Source organism: Cricetulus griseus (genome assembly GCF_003668045.3).
Source record: "Cricetulus griseus strain 17A/GY chromosome 1 unlocalized genomic scaffold, alternate assembly CriGri-PICRH-1.0 chr1_1, whole genome shotgun sequence".
Classification (NCBI taxonomy): domain Eukaryota; kingdom Metazoa; phylum Chordata; class Mammalia; order Rodentia; family Cricetidae; genus Cricetulus; species Cricetulus griseus.
Genome location: NW_023276807.1, coordinates 39,022,635 through 39,045,010, shown reverse-complemented (window position 1 = coordinate 39,045,010; position 22,376 = coordinate 39,022,635).

The following is a 22,376-nucleotide window of genomic DNA, read 5'->3' as shown; positions in this document are numbered from 1 at the left end:
CTTTTTTTTTTTTTTTAACCAGAACTTGATTTTTGTTTGCTCACAAATTTGATTCAGCTAATCACCGCTGAAAGATCGAATTAATGCAAGACGCTATGTTTTGTTTTGTTTTAATTGGAGTTAGGCGTTGTGGACTTACGGATTTTATGCAGCCTGCTCACTACAGACCTACATGATGTGTGGAAACTGAGGACAGTCGGTGATGCAGAATTCCCAAGAACAACCACCACAACAAAAAGTTGGGAAGCAACAAAGGATTTGGAAAGCATTCTTGTGACCTCTCATAATTCTGACAGACAGACTGAAAGAGGGGAAAAAAATCCAGATAATTGTATTTCACTGGTATGGGTATATGAACTTCAAATATGACATGTATGAATCACTGCAGATGTGCTTTTCTTGCTGTATTTATTTATACTGATTAATCTAGTCCTGACTTTCTTCTGAAAGCAGCCTGTGTGGGGAAAGTTAGTATCTACATGGGAATGGCAAGTGGGCGATGCAGTTCCTCAACCCAACTCTTGCCCCTAGTTATTTATCATTGTCCTTTTGTTTTAAGTAGAGAATCAGCCTCTTCAGATTGGGTTTCCTAACCCCTGAACATGCAGAATTTAAAAATCTCCACTCTCTACAATAAGATATAAAAATTGACAATATTTGATTGTATTGGGGGGAGGGGAGATACAGTATTTTGTTCTGTTCGTTTTGTTTGGTTTTGGATTTTTCGAGACAGGGTTTCTCTGTATTGTTTTGGAGCCTTTCCTGGAACTCACTCTGTAGACCAGGCTGGCCTCGAACTCACAGAGATCCCCCTGCCTCTGCCTCTGGAGTGCTTGGCTTAAAGGCTTGGGCCACCACACCAGGGCGGTTTTTTGTGTTCTTAAACTGACCTTGAAAATGATAAGTAGCTGATGCCACCGAATCAGTTTTCAATTGTCTCTGTTGTTGGACTAAATCTGGTGTATACCATTCATTAGGTACCTAATGGGAAATGTCTCCAAGCCTGTTTCCTTTTTAATAAAACGCTTATTTTTTTATTTTATTTTTTTGTTTTTTGTTTTTTCGAGACAGGTTTTCTCTGTACTGTTTTGGAGGTTGTCCTGGAACTCTCTGTAGACTAGGGTGGCCTCGAACTCACAGAGATCCACCTGCCTCTGCCTCCCGAGTGCTGGGATTAAAGGCGTATGCTACCAACGCCCAGCTAAAACGTTTATACACATTGGTTTACATCTGTGTGAGGGTGTCAGATTCCCTGGAACTGGAGTTACAGACAGTTGTGAGCTGCCATGTAGGTGCTGGGAATTGAACCAGGGTCCTCTGGCAGAACAGCCAGTGCTCTTAACAGCTGAGCCATCTCTTCAGCCCTAATAAAACATTTATATCCTTAGTTAATATTGTATGAGATGAGAGGAACGATCTTAGCTAATTAAAAGCAAACTTGCAAGAAGTTCTGAGGGAAAAAAAACAGTTTCTACTAGAATCAAGCCAATTAAATTAGAAAATCTTTTCTTCTACTGTTTAAGTTTTCTTTTTTTTTTTTTTTTAAGATTTATAAGTGTCTTCCCTGCATGGAGGTGCTCAGGAAGTCCTGAAAGGGTGTCAGATCTCATGGAGCTAGAATTGCAAACAGTTGTGAGCCACCATGGGAGTGCTGGAGACCAAATCCATGTCTCTGCAAGAACAGCAAGTGCTCTTCACCTCTGAGCCATCTCTCCAACTCTGATTTTTTTTTTAAGTTTTTGGATTTCGCTTTTTAATTAAATTTTTTAGGTTAGCATACAAAGTAAAGGGCTTTATCATGGCATCTTTATACAAATATGTCATAGACCAGGCTGGCCTCAGACTTGAAAGAATCTTACTGTGTCTATCTCCCAAGTGCTGGGAGTGCAGTCATGTGCTACCATGCCCAGTTTAATGTTTTTTAATTTTTTATGATGGAAACTTTCAAACACAAAAGTATACTTATATATAGCATTCGCCCCTGGTCAACATTGTCATTGTGTTATTTACTATAACCCTTGTTCTTTTATTGATTGATTGATTGATTTTGGTTTTTTGAGACACGGTTTCCCTGTATAGACTTGGAGCATGTCCTGGAACTAGCTCTTGTAGACCAGGCTGGTCACAAACTCACAGAGATCTGCCTGCCAAGTGCTTGGATTAAAAGCGAATGCCCACCAACACCATGCTTGTTCTTTTTTAACCCTCAGTGGATTATTAAAATCTTATATGAGGTGCTATAGAGTTTGCTCAGTGGTTAAGGGCGCTTGCTGTTCTTGCAGAGGACCTGGGTTCAATTCCCAGCACCCACAAGGTAGTTCACAATCACCTCAAATTCCAGTTCCAGAGGATCTGACTCCCTTCTCTGACCGATGCAGGCAGCAGGAATAGATGGGTGCACACTCATACATGCAGGTAAACACTTAATACAATAACTTGAAAAAAAATTTTTTAAAGAAGGAACTCTATAAGCCATTGAACAGCCAGCCAGAAGTTCTCCTCTGGTGATACTGCTTCCTAAAATGTTCATCAAAGAGGAGTGTCTGTGTTTAGCAGTTTAGGGTCCCTTGCTGTACCCTACTCTTACTTTCTGCTCAAATTCCCTTCAGTAAAGTCTTATATAAATGATGTTCGGGAAGAGAATTGTTATGGAAAATGTGGTAATATAATATACCTCATGGTATGTGTTTCCCTCCACCCACCTGGTGGCTCACAGTCCAGTTCCAAGGGAATTCAATGTCCTCTTCTGACCTCTGTGGTACCAGGCACCCACATGCTGTACATACATACATGCAAGCAAAAAACATTCATATGTGTAAAAGAAACATGTGAAAATACTATAATTTATCTATGAACAGATAAGAGATAATAAGATTTTAGACATACATTGCCCTAACTCATTTTTTTTACAGTTTAAATTTTCATATTTATCTACTGTCCCATTTAATCTTCTCACATTTGGGTTAACAGGATCCCATCAAGTCTCAAACATGTCATTTGGTTAGTAAGGTCTTTCCTAAACAAGTAAGAGCAGTTAATTCCTTCTAGAGTTTAATGAAAAGGCAATATTTTTCTGATATTTGAATGGTTGAAAAGCACTCTTAAAAATATGGGAAGAAATTAGTGTAAATGAAATCTTCATATCAAAAAGCCACCAAGCCTGGTGTGATGGCATACTACTTTAATCCCAGCACTCTGGAGGCAGAGACAGGCAAAAATTTGAGTTCCGGGTCAGTCTACATAGGGAGTTCCAGGCCAGCCAGGGCTACACAATGAGACCATGTCTTCAAAACATTATAAAGGTCACCAAATGACAGCTCACTATAGAAATGTAATTGTGCCGGCCAGGCAATGGTGGCACACACCCAGCACTCGGGAGGCAGAAGCAGGTGGATCTCTTTTGAGTTCGAGACCAGCCTGGTCTACAAAAGCTAGTTCCAGGACAGCCTCCAAAGCCACAGAGAAACCCTGTCTCGAAAAACCACACACAAAAAACAACAACAACAACAAAAATGTAATCATGCCTAATGCAAATGAATCCTTAAAAATCTAGAAGTTTATATTATAGAGTGTGATTTGTTCTGGGTGGTCTTGTGAGGCATTTTAAATTCTCTTGACAAGCCCCAAACTTCAAATCAACATCAGTACAAAAGGCAACCAATAAACTTGCTAATTAATGGACTAGATCTGTACTGATCTCAATTTTAAGGCACGTTAATTGGTTTATAACTAATATACACTAGTTAACTAAAAAGCATATGTATAGCCAGGCGTTGGTGGCGCATGCCTTTAATCCCATCACTGGGGAGGCAGAGGCAGGCAGATCTCTGTGAGTTCGAGGCCAGCCTGGTCTCCACAGCGAATGCTACACAGAGAAACCCTGTCTTGAAAAGCCAAAAAAAAAAAAAAAAAAAAAAGCATATGTATAAACTTCAGTGTACCCTGGAGATGCAATTTCATTTTAGCAGTTTTTTTTTTTTCTTTTAAGAAGACACTTTAGCTAGAACAATAGGACAAAGTTAAGGAAATATCAGATTCTCTATCAAGATTGTTATATGTAGTCTATCTACTTTGAGCTTTTATTGCAGTCCTGTTCAGCATTTGTGATGACTTACAACTAATAGCAAAAAGTTATTCTAAAACATTTAAATTAAGGAGCCAGAAATTACTTGAACTATCTTTGATAAGAAATTCAGCATACTATTCCCATAACTAATGAAAAAGGCAAACATTTTGTCCCTTAGTTATCACACAGAGAAAAAAATAATGCATATGTTATACTTTGCATAATGCTGACCAGAAAAACATTCGTTTTTCCCTAGATGGTTACCATAGTTACATGAGCCATTTATAACATCAAGAGGGGGAACTAGGTCACAGTATTGAAGGAGTTTGAATTATGCAATTATGTTTCCTAAAAGCAGGGGAAAGGTTTGAAATTTAGAGAAGAGAGATTTATGTTGTGTATTCAAATTGAAATTATGGTCTTATTTTGCCTGTGAAACTTCAAAATTTTGTCTAAAATCAAATTATTCATAGAGTAGATATGTTGTTCAACTTTGTAGTAGGTAGAGCCATAAATGTCATTTTTAAAAAGATACCAGAACATTCTGTTCTTGTAGATAACCCTTTTATCCTAGCAGGCTGTCTTTTCAGCGATATTTTGTAGTAAATCTGTACACCCAATGGTTGCCTAGAATCTGTGCGTAGTTAGCTACGTGGGGCTGGCAGCTCTTACCTCAAACCTTCTTTGACAGTGAGAAAAAAATGTGGCACAGTGCCTGCAAGGTACTGCCCATCCTTTGTTAAATGGTGATACCACCTTGAAATTGTTAATCTGTGATAATTGTGATTTTGCTGTAAATATCAAGTGGAAATAAAAGCACTTCAAGAGGAAATATCGAGGGTTTTTTTTTTTTTTATTGTGTTTTAGATAGGTTGGCATGGAACTCACAGAGACCTGTCTGCTCGTTTCCAAGTGCTGGGGCTAAGTGTATGTGTGCAACCATATTTACAGAAGGGGGTTGTATTGAGGGGCATGGGAGTGTGAACGCCATCAATTCTTTTTGTAATATATTTATATTCATTCTCGAAAACTTCACGTATCCATACAATGTATTTTGATCATAGTCTTCTCCCCAATTCCTCCCAGATCCAGTCCTTACCTCCCATCCCCTCCCAGTTTCACATCTTTCTTGTTTCAATTATTTCTTCTATTACTATAATTACATTTTCTCTTTCCTTTACTCCCTCCAAACCTATATAACCCCCTTGCTCTCTTCCAAATTCACACCCTCTTTTATCATTAATTGTTGTTACATAAAATATGTACATACATATCTGTTTCTGAATATGTAAATACAAACTGCTCAGTCTGCAAAATGTTAGTGAAATGTATGTTTTCTGGGCTGACTACTTGGTATTAGATAAGCATCAGTCTGCCCCTCCCGGAGCAGCTTTTCGATCCTAGCATTGCTTAGCTGCCTGCAGTATGTTAGGTCCTCTGGGGCTTCTCCTGCTCACTTTGCAGGTCTATTGGCGTCACCTGTGTAGAGCTCATGTCTTAGTCTTGTTGGTGAGACTTAGAGGGTGCATCTTCTGACATTCCCAGGAGACATGATCTCACAGCAAACTACTGGTCCTCCAGTCTTTACATTCTTTCTGCCCCCTCTTCTGAGATGATCCCTGAGCCTTAGGTGTATCTACAATAGGATTCCACGTTTTCTTTAAGTAGAGATGTATGTTTTGTTTTAACCAAGGACCACATGAGAAGATGTTTTTATCCAGTGACCATGTCTGGGGTTTGTACAGTCCTTAATAAGTAGAGACTGGATAATGAGAAAGAAAAGCTTTGTTTTGCAGTTTCAGATGGCTCTTAATGTCATGGTCACTGTGAAAACATTTTTAATATACAAAGATTTCTGGATCACTGATTCTTCAATGGAGAGGAGTGCGAATAGCAGCAGCCTCACTGAGTAGCTGACAGAGTTCACCTCCCTACCATGGAGGGATATAGAAGACTTTGAAGATGACCGTTGTAAAATTGCCTACATGAGCTGATGTCATGGCTCAGCCAAGTGAAGCATGTGAAGCCCTGACAGGACCTGAGTTGCCTCTCTGCTCCCCAGGTGGAAGGAGAAAGCTGACTCCTAAGAACTGTCCATTGTCCTCTACACATTTAGTGCACACCTGCGCTCACACACGCACAGTGGGGAATATTTTTAAGTGACAAGTTGCCTACACACACTTTTTTTTTTACAGGTGATAATGTTGGGGTGGACAGCAGTAACTTGCCTAGTGTCACATCGTAATAGATAAATGAAGTACACACCACAAGTGTGAAACAAAAGTTGATCTGACTTTTTGGCTAATAGTCATTATTGGAAAGAAAAATACCCAGAGAAAGAAAATTTAAGGACTTGGGATTTTATCAATTTTTTTCTGTTAAGTCTTGTAGTAAGTTTAACAGAATCACCCAGAAAGGAAAATTAGCATTTTCTCTTCAGACTGTCACTAAACTGAAAATACCTGAAATCACTTATTGCTCAGACTTTTTCTCTGTGTAGCTTTGGAGTATCCTGGCACTCGCTCTGGAGACCAGGCTGGCCTCAAACTCACAGAAACCTGCCTGCCTCTGCCTCTGGAGTGCTGGGATTAAAGGTGTGCGCCACCAACGCCCGGCTGCTCAGACTTATTTTCAAGGACTTAAGCCATCAGTCCTAGGTGGAAATTCGTCTTTTTTTTCTTTCTTTTTCTTTTTTTTTTTTTTTTTTGTTTTTTTTCCAGACAGGGTTTCTCTGTGTAGCTTTGGAACCTATCCTGGCACTCGCTCTGGAGACCAGGCTGGCCTCGAACTCACAGAGATCCTCCTGCCTCTGCCTCCCGAGTGCTGGGATTAAAGGCATGCGCCACCAACGCCCAACCCTGGAAATTCGTCTTTTAAAAATGAAACTAATAGCCGGGCGGTGGTGGCACACGCCTTTAATCCCAGCACTCGGGAGGCAGAGGCAGGCGGATCTCTGTGAGTTCGAGACCAGCCTGGTCTACAAGAGCTAGTTCCAGGACAGCCTCCAAAGCCACAGAGAAACCCTGTCTCAAAAAAATCAAAAACAAAAAAAAAAAAAAATGAAACTAATAGTATTAGCCATGTCCTCTTAGCTATAGTCTTTTGTTCCTTTTTAAGTTAGTATAATTGGGCAGCAGGTAGAGCACACACTCAACATTGCATGGGAGCCTATCTCAATCTCTAGCTCCTAAAGAAGAAATTCACATCAATTACTTAATGAGGCTTTTTTTTTTTTTTTTTTTTTTTTTTTTTTTTTTTTAGTTTTTCGAGACAGGGTTTCTCTGTGGCTTTAGAGCCTGTCCTGGAACTAGCTCTTGTAGACCAGGCTGGTCTGGAACTCACATAGATTCGCCTGCCTCTGCCTCCGGAGTGCTGGGATTAAAGGCGTGCGCCACCAACGCCCGGCTCTTAATGAGGCTTTATTGAAGCTATCCTCATGCCAAATTAACTGCTTTTGGCATGATTAATCCAGTATTTTGGTGAATAATGATTTAATCTTTCATGGGAAATGAATTTTTTAAAAAATGCTTATTAAATTTATTTCCATAAACAGACGTTTTCCAACAGCTTCTATACCTGAAAGTAATATATGTTACAGGAAAGGTTTCTGGAAGATTATGTTTAAGCTTTATTTTGTTATGTCAAATAACTCTTTAAATCAATGTGTGAATGTGCAGGTATTCTTGTGTAAAAGCATGTGTATGTGTTGAGGTCAAATGTCAAACCAAGATTTTCTTTTTTCCTTTTTTTTTTTTTTTTTTTTTTTTTCAAGACAGGGTTTCTCTGTGGCTTTGGAGGTTGTCCTAGAACTAGATCTTGTAGACCACTCTGGTCTCAAACTCACAGAGATCCACCTGCCTCTGCCTTCTGAGTGCTGGAATTAAAGGCGTGAACCACCACAGCCCAGTCAACCTAAGATATTGGTCTTTGCCTTTTATTTACTCTGTTTGGTACAGGGCCTCTTGTTCCTGACTGTATATGCCAGGCTAGCTGTCCACAGGGCTTCTGGGAGATTCTCCTCCACCTCTCATCTTGCCATAGCAGTTCTCAGATTATATACACATGCCACTGTAGTCAACCTTCAATATGAATTTCGGAGACCCAAATGCATATCCTGATGCGTGCACAAGCTCTTTACCCACTGAGTCTTCTTATCAAGTAATTTCAAAGGGACAGTTTTATAAAAATAGATTTTGTAAGACCACAATTGAGAATCAGCTTTTAAAATATTTTCAGTTATGTGTATATGTGGTCTTTATGCCGGTTATGTGCATGTGTAGGTACAATGCCTTCAGGGTCCAAAAGAGGGCATCAGATTCCCTGGAGCTGCAGTTATGCGAATTCGTGAGCCGCCCAATGTGGATGCTAGGAGCTGAACTTTGTCTTCTGCAAGACGATAACATGCTGAACTAGCTCTCTAGCCTGAAAAACATGAGTATCTTTGAAAGGAATCATCTTTTGTAAAATTTCAATGTTTTCCTGAAAACATGTTGCCATACTAGTTTTGCAGAAGTCACACAAAGCATTTAACTGCTTTTACTAGGATTTCACCCATACTATGGTCAATATCTATAGTCCTGCCACACAGTGTAGAAACAGTTAAACCCAGGCCATTAATTGCAAGATAAATCTCATTTTAGCCACAAAACCAAGTATGAATTAGCTAAGCTCTATAGAGGATTTATATATAGACTTGTATTATATACAGTACCCAGCACTGTTGGCAATTGTTTCACTAGATGTTGCTACTTCTTGTGCAATGATTCCTATATTTAAGTATTTCTTGATTAGTGATTGATGGGGGAGGGCCCATTGTGGGTGAGGCAATCACTGGCTGGTGGTCCTGAGTTCTATAAGAAAGCAGGTTGAGCAAGCTGTGAGGAGTGTGTGATCAATAGGAAATAACACTTTCCATTCCCACTGCTAATAACTAATGTATTTTGCCTTTCTGCTTTACTACAAATACCAAGGGACAAAAATCTACAATTGCATACATGTGAGAGGCAAATTGTTCAATCAAGTCCACATTTTTTTTTTTAGCAGTTTGAAAGAGGTTTTATGTAATCTTTGACTCAGTGTAATCAAACTTGTGGTTAAGAACTTTTCTACTATTTGTGGGATCTCATTGCAGGCTTTTAAGTTAAGACATAAAAGGTTTATTTTTTTATGGGTCATGTATCTTTAAGATATTTAGGTGGATGTTCTATGTTAACACTTTCTGTAGCTACCTACATCTCAGAAGGGACCTAGGAAATAGAACTGCCCACAGAGAACTTTTTTCCTGGAGTCTTTCACTGAGCTGTTATCTTTATAGGAATGAAATTTGGCAGTCATATCTAATTAAGAAGAATCTGAAGGCAACTGGGGAAGGAAACAGGCAGAAGACCCTGAATGATGTCATAAGACAACTGGGAAAGGAAACAGACTAGGAGATGACCCTGAGTGATGTCATAAGGTGACTGGGAAAGGAAACATAAGGAGATGACCCTGAGTGATGTCATAAGGTGACTGGGAAAGGAAACATAAGGAGATGACCCTGAGTGATGTCATAAGAAGGTGACTGGGAAAAGAAATAAGGAAGATCCTAAATGATGTCATAAGAAGGTGACTGGGAAAGGAAACAAATAAGGAGAAGACCCCAAATGAGATAAAGCAAAGAGACATAGGAAGCAGCTTTTATTTGTGACATGACTCAGAACTCCAAAAAACTGAGTTTCCCACAGGACATCTTTTTCAATTTGAAATATACATTATTTTTCTAAGAAACTAAATACTGGTAGACACTGGTGGGAATGTAGTTCAGGAATGGAGTACTTGCCTAGTATACCTAAGACTATGGGTCTAGTCCTCAACATTGTAAAGAAGGAGGAGGAGGAGGAGGAGGAGGAGGAGAAATGTCTTAGCTAGAGTTACTATTGCTATGATACCAAAAACAACTTGGGGAGGAAAGGGTTTAACTGACTTAGGCTTCCATATCACAGTTCATCATTGATGGAAACTGACAAGCATCACATGGGCAGGAACCTGGAGGCAAGATCTGATGCAGAAGCCATGGAGGGGTGCTGCTTACTGGCTTGCTCCTCACAGCTTGCTCAACCTGCTTTCTTATAGAACCTAGGACCACCAGCCTAGTGGTTGCCCCACCCACAATGGGCCCTCCCCCATCAATCACTAATCAAGAAAATGACCTACAGTCTTGCCTATAGCCAGATCTTTTGGAGTCATTTTCTTAATGCCTCCCTCAGATGACTCCAGCTTGTGTCATGTTGACATAAAATTAGACAGCACAGGAGGGCAGAGAGGGAGTAGCTACACGGGAACATAATAAAAAATGATTTGAGTGGTTGTAATACTTGAGAACATAAGAGGTGATTGTCAGTATTATGGAAAGACTGAGAATGCCAACTCTGCTCCACTCCTTGAAGAGAAGGGAGAAGCAAGAAAGGAGAGATTATTAGGTCAGATGGGAAGGGAAGTAGCTTCAGAAGTTTGTAGGAGGTAACCGATGTGAACTCAAGAGTTTTAGGTTGAGTCAAAGGTAGTGCAAAGACAGAGAAAATAGAAAATCTAGGCAGGGAAGCAGACTTGCAGGTAAAAAAATTAAATTATACAAAACTGGTAATTTTTACAGATGAGCTGTATCCATCTTTGTTCTAAATAGCACAAACTGCTTCCTGTGTGCAGCCTGTCTGTGCAGAAGACTCAGAGAAATGGGAGGCTAGAACATGTCGAGCTGGGAAGAGACACTACAGGAAACAAGTTAGAGAGCAAGTGGTCTGAATACTACCTTCTCTGTGCAAGACTTCATTAGCTCTGTATTATTCCCTGTAGTAAGTCAGGGATTGGTAGTGACAAGTGTGGCTGTAAAGACGTTTGCGCAAAAGAGTGAACAGACCTGGTTGTTTCCTCTTGGCATGTCTTCAAAGAGCCACCTTTGACCCTCAGCCAGCCCATATATATATATATATATATATATGTGTGTGTGTGTGTGTGTGTGTGTGTGTGTGTGTGTGTGTGTGTGTTTGTGTATACGTATACATATGTATACATATGGAGAGAAATGACCCACTCCATATCAGCTTGCCAAATTGTTTCACACAAACATCAATCTCAACTTACGAATGCAACTGACTTTATTATTGAGGCCCTGATTATTAGTTACTTAGTTGCTATCATTTATTGTATAGTGAAAAATGCATGAGAGCAGCACCCTGCAAAAGTGTTGGTTCCTAAGACTCAAGTGAGCTGTGGTCAGTGGTGTTCACAGGTCTATAGCTTGTTGAGAGAAAGCCAAAGTTGGGGAGGGAGGGAGGATTCCTATATGGCTTCAGACAAAGGACATCACCAAGCCTAAACTTCATTGATATATCTTTTTTCTGGTGTTTTTGCTCTGTAACTCTGTGTGTGTGTGTGTGTGTGTGTGTGTGTGATATGTGCAGGAGCACATGTCCATGTTTATATAGGCCAGAGCACATCATCTGGTGTCTTCCTTACTCACTCCCCACTTTGTGTTTTGAAGCAGGGTCTCTTACTGAGCCTAGAGCTCACCAATTTGGCTGGGCTTGTTGGCCAGTGAGCTGTAGGGATCCACCCATCACCTTCACTCCCACCCAGCTCTGGCTTTTCTGTGGATTCCAGGATCCAAACCCAGGTTCTCAAGCTTACTAAACGAGCACTCATCTACCTGAGCCGTCTCTCCAGCGTGGCTCTATAACTGTTGCCCTTATAAATGTTAGCCATGTATGCTAACTATTGAGTCTTCTGGAATCACAAAAGGAAACAACCATATACATAAAATGGAATAAATTCAAATCCATGTGTCCATTTGAGTCTTCATAGGATCACTGAGAAGAAAAAAAAAGCCATCACCATATGTGAGAGTGGCTGGTGTGGGTTTTTTTGTTTTTGTTTTTGATTTTTTTGTTGTTGTTTGTTTCTCGAGACAGGGTTTCTCTGTATTGTTTTGGAGGCTGTCCTGGAACTCCCTCTGTAGACCAGGCTGGCCTTGAACTCACAAAGATCCACCTGCCTCTGCCTCCTGAGTGCTGGGATTAAAGGTGTGGGCCACAAACACCGGGCCTGGTGTGGGTTTAAATTCAAGGCTTTGACCCATGCCCAGGAGACTTTTAAAGTATCTATAGGGATGTGGAGCCCATTGGGAAAATGCTTATGGTTATAAGTAAAAACAAAAGCAGATTGGCAGTAAGTGTGGGAGGAAGGCAGAATTAAAGACAGACTAAATTGCTAGGAGTGAATCAAGGTTAATGAAAAGGGGAGCTCTTTAGAGTAGCTAGAACCAAGCTTTCTTTCCTTCCTATGTCTCTCGGCACTATGGAAAGAGACATAAATGAAAAATTCTTGGATCTTAATGTGTCCTGAGAGCAACTCAACTTTGAATAAACTGTGTGTAAACAAAAGTCATACTACATTCAAAAGTTAATATCACATATGATGATTCTTGAGCCCTCTAGATAGGAATCTCAGGTGCAGATTAATATTCTCATTACAAAGGCTCAGCAGTAATATGTATCCTAATCAGCCAACTGATTGCATTTGGTAATTTCTTCAGTGGTTTAGTTAAACTGCTCTGCTTACACCTAAAGCAGTTTGCCTAATTACACACAGTTCTGACACTTGCAGGGAGAATCCCAATAACCCACATTATGACCCTGTCTCAAAAATGAATAAATAAATAAATAATGAATGAATGAATAAACGTTGAAAGTTCTAATAATTGTCAAGTAGATCCTATCAAGTCAATGTTTGGCCAAATAAAGAATCTTTATAAAATATTTAAAACTACCAAAAGGCATTTGGTAAGTGTAAGAAAAGAAGGACAAGTCTAGAAAGAACTTAGAAGAGCTTCCTATGAAAAGTGTCATTTGTCAGAGGGAAGGTTCCAGTCAGTGTCACATAGGAGTATTAAAATTTAAATAGCTAGTTGGGGAGCTGGATCAGGGGATGAACCACTAGTGAGGACCTGAGTTTGGATCCCCAGAACCCACGCAAAGCCACATCTGTAATTCTGGCACTCCTAGGACAAAATGGGAGGTGAACACAAGAGGAGCTCAAAAAAGGTGAAGGGCTAGGACAAACAGCCCAGATTGTTCTCTGGCCTCCATGCATGCACACATATATGAATAACACACATAATACACATAATGTTGTTACGATAAATCTTTTTGCCAAAAGCCGCCTGAGCCCCACCACCATGTGCGAACTTTACGCCAGCCGCCCGCCCGAGTTAGGCCCAAATGAATACATAGAGAGACTTGTATTAGTTACAAAGCTGCTTGGCCAATGACTAGGATTCTCATTTGTTAGCTTAGTCTCAATTACCATACATCTATATATTTTATGGGTCTTATCTTATTGGACGCCTTATTGGCGTTCCTCCTTGCTGGTGAATCACATGGTGCCGCTGCAGCAGGAGCCGAGGGGAAAAGAGAGCGACACTTCCTTTTTCCTCTTCTTAAATATAAGTCTCCTTGCTATGTCACTTCCTGTCTGGAACACCACTTCTCTACTACATTTCCCAGAATCCTCTTTGACTCCTAGTCCAGCCTAACCTGCTGTCTCATTGGCCAAGCAAGTACTTTATTTATAAACATACACAGAAGTATTTCCCCCATTATAATGTTGTTGTCTCTTTTTTTTTTTTTTAACTTACATAGAAATGTGCAAACTTGGACCAGGAATGGCGGCACATGCTTTTAATCCCAGCATTCTAGGAGTAGAAAGGTGGATATCTTAAGTTCAAGGGCAGCCTGTTCTGTACAGCAACTCCAGGCCAGCCAAGGCTACATAGTGAGACCCTGTGTCTTAGGATCTCATTTGCTACTATGAAACACCATGACTGAAAGCAAGTCGAGAAGGAAAGAGTGTATTCGGTTTATACCTCCATCATAGAAGGAAGTCTGAACAGGAACTCATAGGGCAAGAACTTGGAGGCAGGAGCTGATGCAGAGGCCATGGAGGAGTGCTGCTTACTGGCTTGCTCCTCATGGCTTACTCACCCTGCTTTCTGCTTTCTTTTCTTTTCTTTTCTTTTTTTTTTTTTTTTTTTTTTTTTTTTTTTTTTTTTTTTTTTTTGGTTTTTCGAGACAGCTCTGTGTAGCTTTGGAGCCTATCCTGGAACTGGTTCTGGAGATCTCGAACTCACAGAGATCCCCCTGCCTCTGCCTCCCCAGTGCTGGGATTAAAAGCATGTGCCTCCAACACCAGCTCAAGCTGCTTTCTTATAGAACCCAAGATTACCAGCCCAGGGTGGCCCCACCCACAATGGGCCAGACCTTCCCTTGATTAGTCAATCACTAATCAAGAAAATGAGCACTGCAAGAGCACTTACTGCTCTTGGGGGCCTGGGTTTGATTCCCAGCACCCGCAGAGTGGCTTACAAACACCTGTAACTTCAGTTGTAGGGGAATCTATTGCCTTATATGTGGCTGGTGCACACTTGCAGGCCAAACACTCACACAATAAAGTATTATAAATAAATCCCCTCCAAAAAAAAAAAAAAAAAACTCTTAAAAGGTCTATTATAGTGTATAAATGAAAAATTATTTTATTTTTCATTTTTTAAATTTTTATCATCTTTTATTTGAATTACAAACAAGATTGAATTACATGACAATCCCAGTTCCCTTCTCCCTCCCTTCCTCCCCTACCACCCCCCCAACTGAAAACCTATCACATATCCTTTCTTCTAATCTACACCTGACTCAACCTTTCTGCTCCCTCATGACCTCTGCATCCTTCTCATTCTCCTAGCTCCCTCCCCCCTTTTCCTGTGCTCTCAATTTGCTCAGGGGATCGTGACCCTTTCTCCTTCAGGGAACAATGTTTGTCTCTTTTAGGGTCCTCCTTGTTTACTAGTTTCTCTCGCAGTGTGGATTGTAGGCTGGTAATCCTTTATGTCTAAAATCCACATATGAGTGAATACATATCATGTTTGTCTTTTTGTGATTAAAAAATTATTTTGATTCTGAAGATAACATTGATTAGGCAGAAGGTTGGTTTTTTGGTTTTTTTTTTTTTTTTTTTTTTTTTTTTTTACATAAAAAGGAGTTTGAGGCCAACCTGGGTTACAGGAGAAGCTGCCTTGAAATAAAAACAAAAAATAAAGTAAAGTAAGTACTTAACACTACTGTCATATTTCTGCCTCACCTTTTTCCAGCTGTGTACTTTCTTGCATAATTGGATTGACAGTGTATATATTAACTTGCATTTTTAATGATGGCTAAATAAAATTCCATCGTTTGAAAACACTAATTGCTTTCCAGTTCTTAGTTATTTGGGTTGGTTTTAGACCGTTCTTTTATAAGGGTAAATGACCATCTACACGCTTGCCTATTTTTATATATTTAGGAATATTTCCTTAATAGAGGAACTTTATAAGAGAATTTCTCGGTGGGAGCTGGAGGCATGACACATATTGGTAAACACTCAAATACTGTTCTTCCTCCTCCTCGGCAGCCATTCCACACCAAGCACATCTGACTGCTCCCCTCCCGAGCTTTTGTTTCCTCCCCAGTGGGATCTCCTATTTTCCTCAGTAGCCCAGAGGGCTAGCACAATGGCCCCTGTGGCTCTAAGCCACAGGCCTACCTAGAAGAAAAGCCCAGCATCCGCATCCGGACCTCTGCCCTGGTAAAAAACTGAAAGAGAAATAGAGGAAACTCAGGAAAAGTGATTCTCAGAAGGCAGACTTGTCTGGACAACATCTCCACCTTCAGTGGTGGAGATTGTTTTTCCTTCCTGGCAAGAAAGAGGGGACACTTTCACAAGGGAACAAAGGACAGGCTGGGAGCCTGCACTGTCTTGTGACAAAATGGGGGATTTTCATGTGGCACATTCCATCCCCTTCTGTTTCCCACTGTTACCTCACAGGTCCAATCGGTGCCCACACCGCCTCCTTCGTGTAGTCTCTGTTCTCCTCCGTTACATTTTTCTCAATCCTAGGGCATTCACCTTTTAAGTTTGTCACTTTGACTGTGAGATTTAAACTCTGACAAAGTTTATGATTAGATGGCCTAATGCAACTTTCTAAGATGATTAATGAATTTTAAAAACGCTGTCTGATGTGTTGTTTTTAAGTTAAGATCACCGCAACTTGCCGGGCGTTGGTGGCGCATGCCTTTAATCCCAGCACTCGGGAGGCAGAGGCAGACGAATCTCTGTGAGTTCGAGGCCAGCCTGGTCTACAAGAGCTAGTTCCAGGACAGCCTCCAATGCCACAGAGAAAACCTGTCTTGAAAAACCAAAAAATAAAAATAAAAATAAAAAAATCCAGGCAACTTGACCTGGGAAGATGTTTCAGTCTGAGGACCTGAGTTCGAATCTCCAGAATCCACTTAGAATGTTGGTCGTGACCCCAGTATTGGTGAGGGGAAGCAGGGGGATGGCTGGTCTTGCTTTCCTCAGTCGGGCTGCAAGTTCAGTGAAGGACACTTTCTCCAGGGAATACGGTGAGGAATGGTAAACAGGGTACCCAGTGCCTCCCAACCCATTTTCGTGCTGCATAGACGTGTGCACCTGCACATAACATGCACGCACACGCGCGCACACACACACACACACACACACACAGAGGACTGAAGCAAATTGCATTTTTTGTTTGTTTTTTGAGACAGAGTTTCTCAGTATTTATGGAGCCTGTCCTGGAATTGCTCTGTAGACCAGACTGGCCTCAAACTCATAGGGATCCACCTGCCTCCGCCTCTGGAGTGCTGAGACTAAAGGCGTGCGCCACCACCGCCCATCACGTGGTTCAGAGCCTGTCTCATTCTTCCAAAGGACCTGAATTTGGGTCCCAGTACCTATGATGGGCAGCTCACAACCACCTGTAAGCCCAGCTTCAGGGAGATCTGATGCCTCTAGCATCAGGGCACCTGCACCCATGCATGTACCCACATACACATGCAAACAATTTAAAATACAAAAGTCAACCTCTACAGAACTGATGATATATTACCAAAGTAGATAATACTCTTGCCCTTATTTTCATCCTGCTCCATTGCATGAACACTTGTACTATAAAGTGCTCTATAGTTTGTGGCTAGTAGAAACCAATAAAGCGTTAGAATTTATAGATGACTATGAAAACTAATAAAAGAGAAAAAGGAAAGTATTTATGGCTTATGGTGCATTTATTTAGTCTGCACATAAAAGAATATTCCACTGAAGAATTCAGAATTTTCACCTTAAGGTTGTATGTAGCTGAATTCTAATTGTTCTTAATAATAAAAACCCAGAGACAGATATTGGGCTTAAAGCTGAAAATCAGGTAAGCAAAGTGGCCAGCCACTAGAGAGTTCTCACCTCTACCAATGCTCACACGGAAAGGGTGATCCTGTCCTCAGATTGCATCTCCAGACTGCATCTGTCTCCCTCAAACCTCAGAATGCCCTGAGCTCCTGTCTCCTCCTACCTTACATTCCTCTCTAGTGATGCGATTAAAGGACTGGGATCCCAAGTGCTGAGATCACTTTTGGGTGAGCTGTTTCTCCTTTAGACTGGATTGATTTTGTGTAGCTCAGGGTGGCCTTGAACTAACAGGGATCCATCTGCCTTTGACTCTCGAGTGTTGGGATTTAAGGAGTGTGCCAGTCGGGCATTGGTGGAGCATGCCTTTAATCCCAGCACTCGGGAGGCAGAGGCAGGCGGATCTCTGTGAGTTCCAGGCCAGCCTGGTCTCCAGAGCGAGTGCCAGGACAGGCTCCAAAGCTACACAGAGAAATCCTGTCTCGAAAAACAAACAAACAAAAAAAGTGTGTGCCACCACTGCCTGGCCTCTATGGCTAACTAGTGTGGCTAGCTTACACTCTGATCTTCAGGTACGCTTTATTTGTTAGATCATAAAATATCACCACAGTTGCATGCTGTATGGCCTTGTTGACACTGGTTCTGAGATGAGAGCTAAAGGATGAAAACAAATCTTGAAAGGCCTCCCGGATAAAAAATGCTTCGAGGACCCAAGCCCAGAGAGGAGGAGAGACTTCACTTGGTTTCAGAGGAGAAAAAGAGGCTAGCATAGCCGAGCAATAAGATGAGCCAGGATCATACACAACCTGGAAGAAATGACAGGTTAGACCACTGCTCCACATTTGACCAAGAACAAGATGGTAATTAATGTAGGCTTTGTAGGCTACAAGGGTAAATAAACAAATTCTGACAATATCATCCATAGAGAAAGTTGGGACAATAGCTACAATAAAGAATGACCACTGGCCGGTGGTGGAGCACGCCTTTAATCCCAGTACTCAGGAGGCAGAGGCAGGTGGATCTCTGTGAGTTAGAGACTAGCCTGGTTTACAAGAGCTAGTTCCAGGACAGGCTCCAAAGCTACACAGAGAAACCCTGCCTCAACGCCCCCCCTCAAAAAAAAAAAAAAAAAAAAAAAGAATGACCAGTAGTGACAGTTATTTTGTTCACTCAGGAAATGATCAGCACCTCTGTAAACTATCGCCCACCCAAAAGTGAGGCTACCAAGTGTGGTGGGGAACCACATCCTTAAGCCTAACTCTTGAAAGGGAGAGCAAGAGGATCTCCATGAGTTCAAGGCCTGTCTGGTCTTCATATTCACACCAGCCAGCCAAGGCTACAAAGTGAGATCCTACCAGAAAAAAGAAAGGGGGTGGTAGGAAGGAAGGAAAAGGAGAGAGAGAGAGAGAGAGAGAGAGAGAGAGAGAGAGAGAGAGAGAGAGAGAGAGAGAGATATGAGAAAAACAAAAATATGACTAATTGCAGAAATGAAGGCTAGAAATAGAAAAATATGTGTTCAAAAGGTAAACGGCTAAATTATTAGTAAATTTGGAAGCAAAGGGTTATGGTTAAGGTAATCCTAGTGTATTTGGTACATTACATGTCTGATGTGTTTTTTGTTTGTGTGTTGGTTTGGTATTTTTTTTTTTTTTCCAAATAAGAAGCAGCCTTTTTTGCTTGCTTTTAAAATTTGAGAAATCATGCCTGCATGCTGCCCTCTAGTGGCCATATGACCCCCTCTTCAGACATTCCACTTAAACCTGAACTTTCCGCTGCAGGGTCCATTTGTTTGTGTTGTTCTTTTTCCTTACAAAGAACACTAAAACGCCAGTGAGAGGAGATCAGTGGGTAAAGAGTTTTGCTTCTAAGCCTGACAATGTGAGTTTGATTCCTGAGACCTGACAGTTCCAAAGCGTACCCCATTTTCCTGCAAAGGGGGAGGCCTACTGACTTGGCCCAAAATTGAGTCTAGGCTTAATTCAAGCTGGACTTCAGAAACCGAGAAGGATTTCTGATGGTTGATTAAAGCCAACATTCCTCAGAATCTTATGAAACGAGTTACTACCAAAGGAGTCTTTCCCCTTGCTTCTGACAGACAGTCATATGCTCTTCATTGAGGTATACTTGTGGCGGCTATCAGCATATCAAAGTCTGCTGGCCTCCAGGCGCCTTCAGTCCCTATTCACAAGTACCCATTATACATTTCAAAGCCCCCAGGCCAGCATCCTGCCTCCAAAAAAAAAAAAAAAAAAAAAAAAAAAAAAAAAAAAACTGAAGCCAACCAAACAAAACACTTCACTAATAAGACTTTTTATATGATATATATATAGTGAGTTATTGCCCTAAACATATGAATACTACGTCTTCTAGAGCAACTTGGATGAAGATAAAAAAAATCAAATATATAAAAGAGTTAGAATTCATTTTTTTCATCTACACTACTAATATCCTGCAGATTTTCCTGTGGAGTAGGAACTTGGGAGGAGCAAAGTGGGACAATCAACTTCCTAGTGTCCTGCTTGTGTACCATTTAGACACAGTCCTAGTGGCAGGCGAGGTTAACGGCAGTTTTTCACCACATGGCCAGCTTTGCTATATTTAAAGCAAAATTCTGGTGGGGTTCTTCTGTGCCAAGTCACCTGTCACCCATGATGACTCTGGACATACATGGAACCTCAGTTCGCATGCGTAGCCTTCCCTTTAAAAGCTCTCTGCTTCCTCTCTCTGTTTCTTCCCTACTCTACTTTCTGTTTCTTCTTGGCTCTCTCTCACCTATGCACTCTCTCTATCTCTATGGCGACCCGCCATGCGGTCAGCCATTACCCCTGTTCCTCTTCTCTCTCAGTCTCCATACTCTGCCAGAACAAATAATAAACTAGTCAACATGTCTCATCTTAAATCTTTCTCTTTTCCTTTTCTTTAAATAAAAACTTAACAGAGGGGTTTCTCTGTGTTGCCCTGTCCTGCAACTCACTCTGTAGACATGGCTGGCCTTGAAATCTGTTTTGTGAGTTTATCTTTTTGGAGTCTGGTAGCAAGGTAAACTGTGTCTAGACCTAGGAGTAGCTCTAGGAAAGTGAAGCCTGTGGTCTGATTTTTACATATGAAGAGAACTGAGAAGGCTGCTGGAGCCTTGGTTGCTGCTGTCTGCAGGACAAAAGAGGGCACCAGATCTCATTAGAGATGGTTATGAGCCACCATGTGGTTGCTGGGAATTGAAGTCATGACCTCTGGAAGAGCTGCCAGTGCTCTTAACTTCTGAACTATCTCTACAGCCCATAATTGTCAGTCATCTTATATACAATCAAATTCTTTAATGTGTTCAGAATTATACTTGTAGTCATGCTAAGTACTAATATAGTTAACTACAGGAATAAGCTTTACTTAGTCTTCTATGTATGTTTTCAAAGTTAGGCCTAAAACAAGTAACTAGAAACAAGCAAAGTTTAGATAGACTTAATAGATAATGGTCCTCAAACTCTTCATGTGCTTCATGTGACATTTATAATGTTCAATAAAAAAATCTTCTCATTGCTGGGCAGTGGTGACTCACACCCTCAATCCCAGCACTCAAGAGGCAGAGGCTGGGGAGATCTGACCATTAACTTGCATGTGTTATTTATCCATATCAGTTTACAACAAGTTAGTAGTTTTCATGAGACTAGAGCTTTACATTACATCCCCGTTTTGAATTGAAGCTTGTCTAGTATTGTAAGATCCCCGGAAAGCTCAGGCCTCCAGGATCTCAGCCCAGGACTGAGGCCACCCCAATCACCAAGCAGAGTCGAAAGCTTGATGAAAACTGCATGAGGCTTTATTAAAGTTGTTTAACGAGCTAACCCCATGTTAGCTCAGGTCTTTCATCCATCCACCATGGCAGATGGCTAGAAAAGACAGCTCCAAGTGGCTGCATAGAGATCTTATAGGGCAGCATAAGGGGAGTGTCTAGGGGTATGCACAGGCTCAGGATTGGTGTGCCTCCAGGCTTGGAGGGTTTGCCCTGTGTTGATTGGTCAACTGGTTGTTATGGCCCATAGGCCCTCCCAGGGTGGTTGCTATGCTCTGCTTGTCATTGCTGTGGGCTTGTCTGTAAAGCACACCCAGAGCCATAAAGCGTAGCATCACCAGCTAACTTCTGATTGGTTCCTTGCCACGAGGCAGGCGTCTGACCTCTTAATGACTAAGACAAGGTCAGACAAGCATGTGTTCAGCTGTTATGGCTGCCGAAATGGGGAGCTGGTCCCTTCAGTATCAAAATAAAATAAAAGTTTTCATCATAGATACATAGACTGGCAACTTCACTATAGTGTACTATTATAGAATTTTACAACTTTTTCCACGGCTTAGTTTATTCAAGTGGCAAAAGCTTAAAGTGAGAATAGGCAAAGAAGCTAGGCAAATATTATTGTGATCTGAGTAGATCCGTAGACCTTAGAATTTATAATTTTTTTCCCTCAAGACAGGGTTTTTCTGTGTAGCTTTGGAGCCTGTCCTGGAACTTGCTTTAAAGACCAGGCTGGCCTCAAACTCACAAAGATCTGCCTGCTTCTGCCTCCTGAGTTCTGGGATTAAGGGCATGTGACACTGCTGCCCACCAGAATTTATAAATCTTAAATATCAAATAGACTTATTTATCAAAAATACATTGTAACTTATCTAAATATTCTAGCAGCTTGTGGTTAAACATTTAGCAAAGTCATAAGTAGTGAGGTGTAAATCTCTAAGTCAACTTTTGTTCATCTGAGTAGACTTTCACAACCTTAATTTTTTCCCCATCATATATAGTATATTGTAAAGTGGAGATGGATCACATATATAGTATGTTGTAGCAAATATAAATAACTTTAAATTTTTGGCTGAAAAGATAGCTCAGAGGTTAAGAGCACTGCTCTTCTAGAGGTCCTGGGTTCAATTTTCAGCAACCACATGAATGGCTCACAACCATCCACAATGAGATCTGGTGCCCCCTTCTGGTCTGCAGGTGTACATGCAGGCAGAATACTGTACACATAATAAATAAATCTTAAAAAAATAAAATAACCTTAAG